An 11,784-nucleotide genomic window follows, 5' to 3' on the forward strand; every position below is an offset into this window, starting at 1 on the left:
GCATCTCAGACTGAGGAATATTGCTGAATCTAAATGTTGTACCACTAATCTTAAAAGATGAGCTGGTCTCCAGTGGCTCATTGCCTATAATCCTAGCAACTCGGGATTCTGAGATTTGAGGATTATAATTTGAAGCCAGCCCACTGCAGGAAATTCCGTGACTCTTTTCCAATTAAAAAGCTGGGTGCAACTTCCGGGAAGACCTCGGAGGATCAGCAGAGCCCTGGCTGAGTTCCCTCCAACATCACAGTTTTCCCACCCTAGAGAAATTTTACTCCTCAAAAGACAGCCAAAGTAAGTTATAACAGTACAGGGATTCTAGCCAGGAAGGAAAAATCGACTCTGCTGGTCTGAAAACACAGATTTGAGCTCCAGGCGGGGTCCTGCTGCCACGCCAGTGCCGGTGCCAGCACAGCGCCCCGCTCTCCGCGCAGCTAAAGCACTCAATGGAGACCAAGGAGAAATCCTCCAGATGCCGGCAGAAAGACATGGATTGCAGGCTGAGCACCAATGGGCTGAAATCGCAGAGAAAGCATGGGTACCCCACAAAAGATATTCTCACTCGTGGCCACAGAGCAGCTCCTTGAAGGTAGCCCTTCCCCCACAGCCAGAGCAAAGTGCCATCTTTGACACTGGGATAGGGTCAAACCAGACTGGAACTAAAGCGGGCCTGGGGAAAGTGAGGAAAAAGCGTCCATCTTTGAGAAAGGCAAGAGGGACCGACCAGTGAGAGCCAGCTCTGCCCAGGAGAACAACCCCTGCCCAGGCGACGGGCTCCTCCTGGGCTGCGGCTCAGCGAGAGGTGCCCTGCCATGCCTGCTGGAATTCCTAAATTAAATTCCTAAAGTAAAAGCAAAAGCTTCGAGCGGCTACCAGCGGCACAGAACAGCCAGACGGGAGAACAAACAGTTCCTGAGACAGAAAAACGGTCCCGTCACAGAGGAAGCCCAATTCTCAGCCCAAAACGAAGCTGAATTCCATACCCAGCTCTTCCCAGGAGGCCGTCCCGCCCAGGAGGGAGGAACCTCCCCCAGGCAAGTGTCTCTCAGCTGGGTAAACCAGTCCAGAGGCACCCCAGCCTGATGAGTCCACAGCCTATTCAAAGCCAGGCTTTATAGGCAGCCACTTCAGAGCAGATGAGAGGAGCCACAGTTCCTGAGACTGTTCACATTCCCCATCTACAGAGGATGCCCAAGTCTTACCTGCAAGTTGTGGGAACCACAGAGACCCAGGATTTCACTAACAGGGGAGGAGGGTCAAAGCAGATCCACCCCCTGCAAACAGAAAGCAAGTCAAACCAGACAAGCGGCAAAATAGACTGGAGACCATCATAAAGAAATCAGAAAATGTAGAAAGCCCACCCAAACAATGAAGACTCCATTTTTTTTTCTCAAACAATTTCTAAGCTTTCTTTTTTTAAATTTTTTTATTTTTTCGTTTCTGAAACATTGGTTTTTTTGTTTGCCATTTTTAACTGTTTGTTTTATCAAGTTTTCTTTTTTTTTTTTTTTTTGGTTGTTCGTTTTTCTGTCTTTTTTTCCTTTTTTTAAAAAAATAATTTTTCTCTGTTTTGTGCATCTGTCTTACAGAATTTTTTCTTTATTTCATTCTTTGCACTCTCATTCTTTAAAAATTTACTTTTCTGAGGGGCTGGGGATATGGCCTAGTGGCAAGAGTGCTTGCCTTGTATACATGAGGCCCTGGGTTCGATTCCCCAGCACCACATATACAGAAAACGGCCAGAAGTGGCGCTGTGGCTCAAGTGGCAGAGTGCTAGCCTTGAGCAAGAAGAAGCCAGGGACAGTGCTCAGGCCCTGAGTCCAAGGCCCAGGACTGTCCAAAAAAAAAAATTTACTTTCCTATGAATAACACTTCCACTCTTTACTGCTAACTCTCCATTTTCTATCCTTTTAACCTTGTTCTTTCTACTGATTCTAATCTCCTCCACATTTCCACGTCATTGAAACGAAACCAAAATCATCACCCCCCCACCCCCATACATTTTACTCTGTTCACTTTACTACCTCTTAACTTACCCTACTGAATTACTTCCAGGATATCCAGATTCCATTGACTCCTGGTTATTTGATAGAGGTTATCACTGCTTAATCTGAGAGACTCAAAGGGGTTCATAGAGAAAGCCTCCAAAAAGAACTTAATATAAGAACAAGAATTGCTCATAGGGTTGTAACAGTAAATAAGTAACTACTGAATACAGGGCTCAGGATTGGTTGTTATATTGAAATTGTATTCTTTAGGAACACCAAATCTAATTTTATATACAGGTATACAAGGTATCTGCATATAATTGTGAACCTCTAAGATTTATACAACAGTGCTTGGTAAGGTATGCTTTGGGTCTTAAACAGTGGTCACAGTTGCTTGTAGATTGGCATTCCCAATCCAAATGGGCAGAAGTAACACAAGAAAGATGGGAAACAATGGAGTCATATCTCCCACTCAAAACAAGCAGGAAGCAGAGCAGTCAATCAAAGACAAAGAAGAGAACCCTCAAAATGCTCTGCAAAGTCTACTGATAAACATGATAAATGAAAAGCTTGAATCAATACAGCAATCCTTCCATAAAGTAATAGATGATTTCATGGCCTCATCAAATAGAAAGATAAATGAACTTCAAGAGTCAAATGAAAGATAGCTACTCAGCTAAAAGATTTGAAAGAAAGCACTCAAAATCAAATGAAGTAAAGAAGTCCATGCAGGACCTAAGAGATAATTATAGCAAGGACATGGAAATCATCTGGAAAGAGCAATCAGAAGGAAAAGAGGTTCGAAATCAAGTAGCTATCCTACAGTCCCGACTAACTGAAGCAGAGGATCGAATCTCAGGAGCTGAAGATTCCCTAGAATCTATGGAGAAAGATAAAAAAAATCAATACAAAACCAATTCAATCGACAAAACAGATCACTCCAGGAGCTTCCAGACACAATCAGGAAGCCCAATTTAAGGCTAATAGGTATTGAGGAAAACCTGGAGAAAGAAGTTAATGGAATAGGCAATCTATTTAACAGAATATTATCCAAGAACTTCCTAAATAATGAGAAGAATAGCCCAATACAGATACAAGAAGCATTTAGAACCCGAAACTGACCAGACCAGAATAGGACATCCCACTGACACATTGTGATCAAAGCAGGATCAATAGAGTCCAAGGAAAGAATCCTTAAACCTGTTATGGCAAAGAAAATAATCACATATAAAGGAAAAGCAATCAGAAATACACCAGACTTCTCAGCAGAGACCATGAAGCAAGGAGAGCCTGGAATGAGGTATACCAAACCCTAAATAAAATAACTACCAACCAAGAATAATACACCCAGCTAAACTCTCATTCATAGCAGAAGGTCCACTAAAAGTCCTTCACAGCAAGGAAAAACTGAAACAACATATCGCCAGCAAAACAGCCTTACAGAAAACCCTCAAAGATGTACTATACTGGGAAAATAAACAAGATCCCAATACAGACAGAGAAATGAACCCTAAATAGAAAACCAGAATATTAGATCAAGAAATGGGAAAACAGAGCTTTTAACAAGATAGATATAATGAAACGAAGAAACGATCAACTCTCAATCCTAACTCTCAACATTAATAGACTTAATTCTCCAATCAAAGGACATAGGCTCATAAGTTGGATCAAAAATCAAGAGGCTGGGGATATGGCCTAGTGGCAAGAGTGCTTGCCTCGAATACATGAAGCCCTAGGTTCGATTCCCCAGTACCACATATGCAGAAAATGGCCAGAAGTGGCGCTGTGGCTCAAGTGGCAGAGTGCTAGCCTTGAGCAAAAAGAAGCCAGGGACAGTGCTCAGGCCCTGAGTCCAAGGTCCAGGACTAGCAAAAAAAAAAAAAAAAAATCAAGATCCAGGGCTAGGGATATAGCCTAGTGGCAAGAGTGCCTGTCGGATACACGAGGCCCTAGGTTCGATTCCCCAGCACCACATATACAGAAAACAGCCAGAAGCGGCGCTGTGGCTCAAGTGGCAGAGTGCTAGCCTTGAGCAGAAAGAAGCCAGGGACAGTGCTCAGGCCCTGAGTCCAAGGCCCAGGACTGGCCAAAAAAAAAAAAAAATCAAGATCCATCTTTCTGCTGCTTCCAAGAGACACATTTATCCAGCAAAAGTAAACATCTTCTAAAAGTGAAAGGCTGGAATCAAATCTACCAAGCAAATGGCCCTCATAAGCAGGCCAGAGTTATAATCCTAGTATCAGACAAAATTGACTTCAAATTAAAAAAGGAAAGATGAGACAAAGAAGGTTACTACATACTAATAAAGGTTTCTCTCCTACAGGAAGATATAACCATCCTAAATATCTACACACCAAATACAGGAGCACCCAACTTCATCAAACAAACACTACTGACTCTAAAAACACTCATGGACCCAAACACATTGATAGTTGGGGACTTTCACACTCCACTGTTACCTCTGGACAGATCAAAACGCCAAAAACAGAAGAAAGAAACCACAGAACTAAACAATTGCATAGAACTACTTGACTTAACAGACATCTACAGAATATTGCACCCAGCAACAACAGAATACACATTCTTCTCAGCAGCACATGGAACATTCCCCCAAATAGATCACATCTTAGGGGACAAAGAAAATCTGTACAAATTCAGAAGTATCAAAACCATTCCCTTTATTCTCTCAGACCACAAGGGAATAAAACTAGAGTTCAACTCAAAAAGCCACCACAGAAAATTCTACAACTTATGGAGAGTAAACAACCCACTACTGAACCATCAGTGGGTCACTGAAGAAATTAAAATGGAAATTCAAATGTTTATGGAATTCAACCAAGATGAGGACACAAAGTGCCAGCTCCTTTGGGACACAGCAAAGGCTGTACTCAGAGGAAAATTTATATCTCTGATTGCATACACCAACAAACTGGAGAAACAGCAACTCAATAATTTAAGGAAGAACCTTAATCTCCTAGAAAGAGAACAACAAGCCAAACCCCAAGTCAATAGATGGAAGCAAATAATTAAAATCAAATCAGAGTTAAATCAATTGGAGACAAAAAAAGCCATCGAAAGAATCAACAAAGCAAAGAGTTGGTTCTTTGAAAAAATCAACAAGATAGACAGACCCCTAGCCAACCTGACCAAAAGACGAAGGCAGCACATTCAAATAATCAAGATCAGAGATGAAACAGGTAGGATCACCACAGAAACAACCAAAATTCAGAACAAAATAAGGGACTATTTTGCAAACCTTTATGCCAACAAATTCGAGAACTTGGAAGAAATGGATAATTTCCTAGAAAAAATTAATATCTCCACACTCAACCATGAAGATTCAAACCTTCTAAAGAGACCCATATCCAGCATTGAAATAGAAATGGCAATAAGTGATCTCCCATCCAAGAAAAGCCCAGGTCCAGACGAATTCACAGCAGAATTCTACAAGGCCTTCAAAACAGAACTCACACCAATATTTCTCAAACTCTTCAATGAAATTGAAAGAGAATGTTCACTACCAGACACATTCTATGAAGCCAGTGTAACCCTAATCCCAAAACCAGGCAGGGACTCATCATGGAAAGAGGACTACAGACTGATTATCTTGAAGAATATAAACGCAAAAATTCTCAACAAAATTCTGGCCAATCGACGTCAATAGGTCATCAAAAAAATCATACACCACGATCAAACTGGATTCATCCCAGGGATGCAAAGCTGGTTCAATATACACAAGTCAATTAATGTAATCCACCACATCAACCAGAGCAAGTTAAAGAACCACATGGTTATATCTATGGATGTGGAAAAGGCGTTCAATAAAATCCTGCACCCATTTACAATAAAAGCCCTGGAAAAACTGTGATTCCAGGGAACATTCATGAATATAATCAAGGCAGTTTATGACAAGCAAACAGCAAGCATAACTCTAAATGGTGAAAAACTAAAGCCATTCCGTTTAAAATCAGGAACAAGAGAGGGATATCCACTCTCTCCCCTGCTCTTCAACATAGTACTAGAATTCCTAGCCAGAGCAATTAGGCAAGATGAAAATATAAAGGGGATCCAAATAGGAAAAGATGAGGTTAAACTTTTGGTCTTCGCAGATGACATGATCTTATACCTAAAGAACCCCATAGACTCTACCCCTAAGCTACTAGAGCTGATCCAAAACTTTGGCAAAGTTGCAGGATATAAAATAAACCCTCAAAAATCAACGGCCTTTCTCTATGCTAACAACTTGAAGACCAAGGCTCAAATCAGGAAAGCAACTCCTTTTGGAATAGCCTCAAAAGACATAAATTACCTAGGAATAAGCTTAACCAAAGTAGTGAACGACCTCTATGATGAGAACTTTAAAAGCTTGAAAAATGAAATTAAGTCAGAACTAAGGAAATGGAAAAACCTCCCATGCTCCTGGATTGGGAGGATTAATATAATCAAAATGGCAATATTGCCAAAGGCTATCTACAAATTCAATGCAATAACCATTGATATCCCAACACCATTTTTTTTTAATGAAATAGAGGAAGGAATCCAGAAATTCATATTGAACAATAAAAGACCAAGAATAGCTAAAACAATCCTAAGCAGAAAGAACAGTGCTGAAGGAATTACAATACCAAACTTCAATCTGTATTATAAAGCTATAGAAATGAAAACAGCATGGCATTGGCACCGGAACAGGCCTGAAGACCAATGGAACAGAATTGAAGACCCTGAAATGAACCCACAGATCTATGCCTGCTTAATCTTTGACAAAGGAGCTAAAAAAAATAGTCTGGAAGAAAGATAGCCTCTTTAACAAATAGTGCTGGCAAAACTGGTTCAACACGTGCAACAAACTAAAACCAGACCCTATATATCACCCTGCAGTAAAATCAATTCCCAATGGATCAAAGACTTTGAAATCAAAACAGACACCCTGAAAACACTAAAGGAAGGAGCAGGAGAAACACTTGGGCTCCTTGGCACAGGACTGAACTTCCTGAACAAAGACCCAGAAAGGCTACAAATCAAAGAAAGGTTGGACAAATGGGACTGCCTCAAACTTCAGAGCTTCTGCAAGGCAAAGGAAATAGCTTGCAAGATAAACAGAAAGCCCACAGATTGGGAGAAGATCTTTACCGGCCACACAACAGACAAAGGCCTCATATCTAAAATATATGCAGAAAAAAAAATTACCTTCCTCCAAAACAAAACTGCAAAGAACCAATAGCCCCCTCAACAAGTGGGCTAAAGAATTAAAAAGAGACTTCTCTGATGAGGAAATGAGAATGGCCAAGAGACATATGAAAAAGTGCTCTACATCACTGGCAATAAAAGAAATGCAAATCAAATCAAAATGGAGATTCCACCTCACCCCAGTAAGAATGTCATATATCAAGAAAACTAACAATAGCAATTGTTGGAGAGGATTGGCCAAAAGGGAACCCTACTTCATTGTTGGTGGGAATGTAAACTGGTTCAGCCACTCTGGAAAGCAGTATGGCGATTCCTCAGAAGGCTAAACATAGAGTTCCCCTATGACCCAGAAGCCCCACTTTTGAGTATTAATGCAAAAGACCACAAACAGAATCACACAAAAGCCACCAGCACAACAATGTTCATTACAGCACAATTTGTCATAGCTAGAATATGGAACCAACCCAGATGCCCCTCAGTAGATGAATGGATCAGGAAAATGTGGTACATATACACAATGGAATTTTATGCCTCTATCAGAAAGAATGACATTGCCCCATTTATAAGGAAATGGAAGGACTTGGAAAAAGTTTTACTAAGTGAAGTGAGCCAGACCCAAAGAAACATGGACTCTATGGTCTCCCTCATAGGGAATAATTAGCACAGGTTTAGGCAAGTCACAGCAGAGGATCACAAGAGCCCAATAGATATAGCCTTATGAATGCATAAGATGATGCTAAGTGAAATGAACTCCATGTTATGGAAACAATTGTTATATCACTGTTGTAACTACTTTCAACGTGCTATGTGTAATTGTAGCTTCTATTATTGATGATCTTCTTGTATCCCCTTCCTGTGGTTTTACCTACACTATCTCTGTATCTTATCTTGTTATATTGGAAACTGTGTATACTGGTATTAGATCTAGGAAATTGAATGGGTATACCAAAATGGAGAGACACAGAGTAAAAAAAGACAAACAACTACAAAAGCAACATTTGCAAAACTGGTGTAAATGAACTGAACAATTCATGGGTGTGAAAGGGCAAGGGGGAGTGGCGAGGGGGAATGAGGGACGAGGTAACAAACAGTACAAGAAATGTATCCAATGCCTAACGTATGAAATTGTAACCTCTCTGTTCATCAGTTTGATAATAAAATTTTAAAAAATAAAAATAAATAAAAAGCTGGGTGCTCGCTTGAACATCACACATTGGAATGATACAGAGAAGATTAGCACAGCCCCTGAGCAAGGATGACTTGAAATTTATAAAGCGTTCGATATTTTCTCCAAATCAGGGAAGGGAAATGGCAAACCAATGCAACAGCAATACTTACAAGACAATATGTTCTAAACCAATGAACAATGTGGCGGGGGGTAGTGACAGTGGGAGAAAAATGAGGAAGTAACAAGTTTGACAAGCAATGTACTCATTACTTTACCTATATAACTGTAGGTCCTCTTCACATCACCTTGACAATGAAAAACTTAAAAACAAAGCTGGAAAAGCTGTGGCTCAAGTAGTAGCTCACTGGCCTTGAACACAAAAGCTCAGGGACAGTACCAGGCCCTGAATTCAAGCTCCAGGACCAGTGTGCATGCTTGGCTTGTGTGTGCACATGCATGCACACACACAGATGAATATTTTTATTGTCATTAATCAATTGTTGAATAAAATCCTAAATTTTCTGACAACTAAAATTGGTTCAATTTAAGATGCCTATAAAATCAATACTTGGAAGTTACATAATATGCTTAAGTTAGGTGTGTGTGTGAGCGCGCATATGAGCATGTGCATGCATATGTGTGTGCCAGCATTGGGGGCTTGAATTCAGTGTCTGACATTTTGACTTGCTTTTTCATTCAAAGCAGTTGTTCTACCACTTGAGCCATGCCCCCAATTGCAGCTTTTCTCTAATCAGTTGGAGATTAGAGTGTCAGACTTACCTGTCCAGACTGACTCTGAATAGGCCTCTTGAATAACTAGGAACATAGGAGTGAACCATTGGCTTTAAGCTTTAAGTATGTTTTTACATGTGAATTACTTTCCAGCCAATCTCTCTCTCTCTCTCTCTCTCTCTCTCTCTCTCTCTCTCTCTCTCTCTCTCTCCATATATATCCTCTTTCTTTCTCTCTTTCCTCAGTGTTTCTTTGCTTTAATCTATCATCATCTACCATCTATTCACCCTAATTTTGGCAAAAAAAAAAAAAAAAAACGCAAAAATGGCCTTTTTTATTATTTAGAAAATATTGGTTTCTATAATCAAACTAACATAAATAAAGCCTCACATATTTGATAAAGTGCATTTATCCCTGTACAAATGGAAAAAGAACAATTAAATGTAACATTCTAGATGAATTCAGCTATTAATTTCTGTACAATGCCAATTCAACACTGGGATGGTTTTTCCCAAAGTTGACATTACAGCTAAAGTTTCCACTAATTCAAATTGTGTGTGTGTTTGCATGTCTGTGCATGTATGGAGAGAGAGAGAGAGAGAGAGAGAGAGAGAGAGAGAGAGAGAGAGAGAGAGAGAGAGAGACTAATAATAGCAGCACATTATATATCAATGACAGCACAACTTTCCAGCTTCTGCACTCATCTACACAAAATTATACATCCAGAACACTCCACTGATAAGAAAAAATAAAACAAACTCCTAGAAAAATGAGTAGCTCTATTACTGCTGTGGTACATGGCACCAATTTTTGTTTGTTTGTTTGTTTGTTTTGGTTATTTCTTTTTTTCAAATTTTTATTATCAAACTGATGTACAAAGAGGTTACAGTTTCATATGTTAGGCATTGGATACATTTCTTGTACTGTTTGTTACCTTGTCCCTCATACCCCCTCCCTCCTCCCACTTTCCTTTCCCCCCCTACGGAGATGTTCAGTTCATTTACACCAAACAGTTTTGCAAGTATTGCTTTTGTAATTGTTTGTCTTTTTTTACCCTGTGTCTCTCAATTTTGGTATTCCATTTCAATTTCCTACTTCTAATACCAGTATACACGGTTTCCAATATACTCAGATAAGATTACAGAGGTAGTGTAGGTACAACCACAGGAAGGTGATACAAGAACATCATCAATAATAGAAGCTACAGATACAGATGGGACGTTGAAAGTACTTACAACTGTGATATAACAATCGTTTCCATAACATGGCATCAATTTTAAAATTAACTTCTTAATCAGCATCTGGAAAGAAAATGTTCTTGAGTACTGTCCTTAAAAACAGCTCTGACAAAGCATGGTCACTACACATCTTAAAGCAAGTACAAGCTACAGTATTTTAGACTCACAGAGCTTTGATACAGCACAGTCACATGTCGGCAGGCTACTTTTTCAGTGTCAATTTGTCTAGATTGTTCTTTCATCTCACTAGTGGCATTCAAGATGTTTCTTTCCTCCATATTATTTCATATATTAGTATTTTCTGAAGCATCTTTGATCAATTCATTGAATTTTCTTGTACCATAGAAGGCATGCATCTCTATCAGAAGTTATACACACAAAACCTACACACATTTATACACATTCAGAGACTTGGAACAAGGTTGATCACATTTTCATTACATAATTTCCTACTTACTAGTTTTCTCAATAAAATCTTACCCCGGTGTCATTTCCTAAAAAGTTAAATGGTCATAGTAGATTTTCTGTAGCCTCTGTAGCCTCTAAATTTGGAAACAACCTTCAATGGATAAAAAATTTGAAACTCATATTTTCTTTCTTTGGTTCTATTTGTAATTTGGCATAGTACATTGCTCTTCAAAAGTATGATGACAATTTAATTTATTTCCTTTGCAAGTGACTTTTATTTTTGCTCAGTGCAATATAATTTATTATTTAAATCCATATTTTAAGCTTTAGCTTTATAAAATCACATGTTAGGAATACCTTCACTGGTTGGACTTTCCATGGCATGCTATGTCTCATTTTAATACATGGTTTATAGCTTTGTTTGAAGAAAATTTTCTTGACTATAATATTTAGCTTTTGTTCAGTTCATGGTTCTGTTTTCCTTTTCCAGAGACAATTGTATCATGTATAACAAACAATCACTATCTCTTTGAATAATACTGTAGCTTTCTTTGTCAAAATATTTCTTCTATATAAATATTCTAAGAATTTTTCCTTCTTATTTATATTTCCTGAACTTTATTTCTTGCTGTACTCACATTTCTGAATTGTTCTTCTGTTAGACTAGGCTAAATCACTGAGGTTCCACTTTCTCTTATTTCAGATTTCATTCGGATTCCTGAAAATTTCTATCCAACCATCTAATCAGTGAGTTCTATTTATTATTTTTATGCAGTTTGTTCATAGTTTCCATTACTCATTGAGTTTGGCTTTGGATATTAGATCACATGATCTGCTGGTATTTGTGACAGATGTCTCTAAACTGTATTATATGTACAGGTATGAGGTTCGCTCTGTCTCTCTGTCTGTCTCTGTCTCTGTCTATGTCTATGTCTCTGTCTCTGTCTCTCTCTCTCTTTCTCTGTCTCCGAGCTCCTTTACCCGCAATTATGATCTCACTGCTATATTCTCTCTTTTAATGGAAGTTGAATATATGGAATTCCTTGCCATCCTTTTCTCATTT

General features: G+C 39.1%; 1 non-coding gene across 1 annotated transcript; it reads left to right on the forward strand.

Annotated features, from left to right (window-relative positions):
* The first annotated feature begins 8,358 nt into the window (after positions 1-8,358).
* LOC125350914 lies at positions 8,359-8,464 on the forward strand. Its single transcript, XR_007210826.1, has one exon. It is a non-coding gene; the product is annotated as a U6 spliceosomal RNA (small nuclear RNA).
* Positions 8,465-11,784: the final 3,320 nt, after the last annotated feature.

This window comes from Perognathus longimembris, chromosome 4 (genome assembly GCF_023159225.1).
Source record: "Perognathus longimembris pacificus isolate PPM17 chromosome 4, ASM2315922v1, whole genome shotgun sequence".
Lineage (NCBI taxonomy): Eukaryota > Metazoa > Chordata > Mammalia > Rodentia > Heteromyidae > Perognathus > Perognathus longimembris.